Source organism: Austrofundulus limnaeus, unplaced genomic scaffold (genome assembly GCF_001266775.1).
Source record: "Austrofundulus limnaeus strain Quisiro unplaced genomic scaffold, Austrofundulus_limnaeus-1.0 Scaffold1178, whole genome shotgun sequence".
Lineage (NCBI taxonomy): Eukaryota > Metazoa > Chordata > Actinopteri > Cyprinodontiformes > Rivulidae > Austrofundulus > Austrofundulus limnaeus.
The window spans coordinates 53,197-58,030 of NW_013953580.1; positions in this window are offsets into that span (position 1 = coordinate 53,197).

The window sequence follows — 4,834 nt, forward strand, 5'->3', positions numbered from 1 at the left end:
GATTAAAAAATAAAAAACAAGCAATCAGTAGAACAAAAAACAAACAAAAAAAAAAACAAAAACAAATGCATACATAACCAAGAACCCAAATACCACTACTTTTCTGTTTGAAAGGAAGTAGGAAGAAGTGAACACTTACAGTATTTAATCCTATCCCTTATCTCAATTTGATGAAATGTTTTACTTACAGATGCACTGATTTACAAATGTGCAACTGAAACCATGTTATGGTATTCTTGCCTGTTCAAGATGCTGTGCCAACAAACAAATTACTACACAGACAAAATGATTACAAACTCACTCTTATAACATAGGAAAAAAAGAAAATATATGATTTCATATTAATAATAATAAAAAAAACAATACTGATGACAATCGTAAATGACCACTAAAAAAAGAAAACAACAACAACTAATGATTATAATGACATGAAGATAACTAACCAATATCAACAACGAGAAAAGTAACCTAATACAGAAGAATGGAAGGAACAAAASCCTCACATTTATGTTAAATCCCTTCTCTTCTGTACAATGTACAGTAAGTAAAGTAGTTTTGTGTTAATATGCCTCATTGTGACTTTTACAAAAAATTTGTGGTAAATAAAAAAAAGAAAATGACAGCATGTAGATGTGTCCAGTGTGTGAGATTCTCCTCAGATTGTCCTCTCTGTGGGATCAGAAATGATTTTTAGATGCAGGAAAAAATTATGCATTAAATGGAGAAGTAGAGGGGCGTAAAAATGAGTTTGCCACTCGCAGAGGTGTGTGTGGGTGTTGGTGTGTGCACGCATGTGCTGTTATCTTCAGTGGCGCATGAGGCTGAGAGACATTTCCACCTTTAACATCTTTAATAAATGACTGTAAACACAGAGGAACAGATGAGTTTGGTAGAACTTAGACAAATATTTATTAGATAGTTGATGTGAAGAACCGAGTTGCAGCGCTGTGAGTTTCTGCCGTGGTGYRGTTTATATTTTAGAATCATGAAGTCTCTCATTCAGCTGCATGGCTCGGCTCATAAYTACAGTAAAATACCTGATTGCAATTTTTTTAGTGTGATACAAATAAACAAACAAAAAACAAACAAACAAGCTGTCCTCAGTTCTTGTGATGATATGAACCTGCAGAACATTGATCCATAAATTACACACAACTTTACGCAGCAACAAATCTATTGTCTGCATGTTGTGGAGCTGAGGAATCATCACAGCTGAGCTGTTCTGAATGAATCTGCTGAGTTGACAAAGTTTTTTTTCTCAGTGAGAATTAAAATGTTTCTTAGACAATTCACACATTTTATTCTCCTCAGCTGTGTGTGCGCTCCGCAGGCCTGCACTCTGTGTGTGACAAAAATATAAAAACTTGACAGTTTACAGTAGACTGGAGGTTCTTTTGATCATTTTTTTGACTGATCTATTTTCTTGTCTGAGGTTTTCAGTCCCGGGGTTCAGTTTCATGATCRTTCGAGTTTAAACAATAAAAACTCAAACTAAAATAAAAATCTAACACTATGGTCAGACGCTCCTTACATCCAGAAAACACAACAGAGTCATATTTTTGTKGATTCAGGTCAGATTCGTGACTTTGTGAGTTAAAACTGTCGAATGAAAARCTTTGCGTGGCTGCCGCACATTCTCACAGCAGGTGAAAAGTGTGCGTATATTGACGCACACTTTCAMACAATGTTGGTTTTGATACATCCCAACATRKGYGTAAAACCTGGCGCATGCAACAATTTTATGCGTACGCACCRTTTATACATGAGGGCCCTGGTGTTTCTGGTTTTCCCTCACTAGTTTCCCTTTAAATTCTGTGTGGTTTCTTCAGTGTTTGTCTAATCCTTGTTTTCTGTTAGTTGTTCATGTCCTTGCTAAGCCAAGTTTTGTTTCTTGTTTGCTGCCACGCCAGCCTTTTGTGTTCCTTTAATAAATATTTTTTGCCACCCTCACTCAGTCCTGCATCTTGGGGTTCTAAATCAACCAAGCCCAATCGTAAAACAAGGATTTGACCAAACTTAAACCCCAGCAAACTGAGGTGAGGTTTTTGTTTGTTTGTTTGTTTGTTTGTTTCCAGCACCAGGAGGGATTAAGGAGAATTTTTTGTGTGTGTGGTGGACCTGGGTCTGGCTGCGCTCCACAGGTTGGAGTCCTGGGAGTGGGGGAGAGGATGCARTGCGAGCTGGCTGTCCTGAAGGAACTTTTTCATAGAGGTGTCCTTCAGAGATGGCGGTGCCGGGGGTTTCTGAGACCCCTCCCCACCCCTTTGATGCTGGTGCTCCTGCTCTGGTTCCTGCTGGTCCTCTTCTGGTTTCTGTTGGGTCTCCTGCCAAGTCCTCTCTCCTTGAGACTCCTGCTGGGTCATCGGTCATCGCCTCTTCATCGCCTGGGTCGCCGGCCATCGCCTCTTCATCGTCGGTCATCGCCTCTTCATCGCTTGGGTCATCGGCCATCGCCTCTTCGTCGCCTGGGCCGTCGGCCATCGCCTCTTTGGCACCTGGGCCGTCGGCCATCGCCTCTTTGGCACCTGGGTCATCGGCCATCACCTCTTCGTTGTCGGCCATCACCTCTTTGTCGCCTGAGTCGTTGGCCATCGCCTCTTCATCGCCTGGGTTGTCGTCCATCGCCTCTTCATCTCCTCTGTCGCCTTTGGTCGCTGTCAGTGAGATTCAGGCTCCCTCAACCTCCGCTGGCTCCTCTTCGCCTCCTGCATTCTCCCTTGGCTCCACATCTGCTTCCCCCTCCTCCTTCTGGGTCCTCTCGGCACATGTTGGGGGGTCTCCAGGCCGGCCTCCGGACATTGGCTTCTGTGGCTGGCGGGTTCATGGTCGTCCACCAGAATTGGGGACGCTTGTCAGATGTGCCTAGGGCCATTATAGACTTTTTCTAGTTTTGTTTTTTCTCCCAGGGGTTCCCTGTATGATTTGTTCATTTTACTTCATGTGTTTTGTCTTGTTTCTTGTGTTCTTGTCTTCGTTTCTAGCCCTCCGTCCTGTCTTTGTTGCTTGTACACCCAATCCCGTGCTTATGTCTGTTCTTGTTGTGGGACGTCAGGAGCTGTCCATTATGCATATTCTGATCATAACATAGCCCCCCCAGGCTGTTATGATCAGTGTCTGTGTTTATTATTCTAGTTTTCTGTCTTGTCCTCTTTTTGTTCTTCCTCCTGTCTGTTTTTGCCCCACCCACTCACACCTGATCCTCATGTGTATTCCCCAGGTGTTTCTGGTTTCCTCTCACTAGTTTCCCTTTAAATTCTGTGCGGTTTCTTCAGTGTTTGTCTACTCCTTGTTTGATGTTAGTTGTTCATGTCCTTGCTAAGCCAAGTTTTGTTTCTTGTTTGCTGCCACGCCAGCCTTTTGTGTTCCTTTAATACATATTTTTTGCCACCCTCACTCAGTMCTGCATCTTGGGGTTCTAAATCAACGAAGCCCAATCGTAAAAGAAGGATTTGACCAAACTTGAACCCCAGCAAACTGAGGTGAGGTTTTTGTTTGTTTCCAGCACCAGGTGGGATTATGGAGAATTTTTGTGTGTGGTGGACCTGGGTCTGAATGCTAAATATGTTTGCCGCCCTCACTGAATCAACCAAACCCAATTGTAATACCATACACAAACCATGTGCAAACAATGCAGCTCTTTTCTCCTTGGTAACCTCAGTCCTGAGGTGAAGTCACTGTTCATGCACACACATAGCTGTGTCCAGCTATCTATATGGGGACATCCCATTCCTACAGCCTAACCCAGACCCCCTACCCTAACACAAACCTCACAGCTACATACCTGACCCTAAACCCAACCCCCATCCCACCAATGGCATTTCCCCAAATGGGGACTATAGGCTTATGTCCCCATATGAACCAGTTGGTCCCCACTTGTAGGTGTMGTCTACAAATGGCCCTCATATTGTAGGAAAATAGCCTCACAAGAGCAAAATGTCCTTACAAGAATAGTAGACTGTCGACATATGTTCTAACAAAGACACAGGAACACACAGGAACACACTGTAAAGTGAAGTAAGCAGGAGAGTGGCTCATACAGAGCTGTTTGCCCACTGTGCTGGTCAATCATTAATGTGATTTTGTTTTAGAGCAATCATATAATTTAAAGTGTATGTGTGTGTGTGTGTGTGTGTGTTCTTTGCTCGTTGTTTATGTAGCCACCTGAAGTTATTTCAGTAAGTAAGACCTGATGGCAATATACCAGAAACAGGGAAGAAAGTAATTTCATCAGAAAAAGCATGGGGCACATTTACACAGCAGCAAAAGGTAAAAACAAAATAAATGTTACTGATAGYTGTTATAAACTTAAGGTCTAATTAGGATTTTATCCTTCAATTTAAATTGGTCAGCCTTGAGGATATAAATCATTGATGAGAACATCTTGATAGTAAAATCATCAGGCACCATTTTTTTTTACCATACACAATGTTACGGTTGGGTATATATATATATACACACACACACACACACAGGTACTGTATATACAGTATACATGGCCAGAGACAGTATTTTCCTAATTTTGGTTCTGTAAATTACTGCAATTAATTTGAACAAAACATTTCAGATGCAGTTGAAGTTCAGATTCTCAGTTTTTGATTCAGTGGGTTGAACAAAATGATTGCACAGACATYATCAGGTTTTTGAAAAAGTCAAAGATGAACGGGTTTGGAACGAAACAGACTAGGGAGACCAAATGCAAAAAGTAAGTGATTTTATTTACAGTGAAGGTCAGGATGGGAAACTGGGAGGAGCTGCAAAGGAAAGTGAGCCGGTGAGTATTTGTTTGACGGTGATGAGATCTTGCAATAATGATAAGTATATTATTTCTTACAGG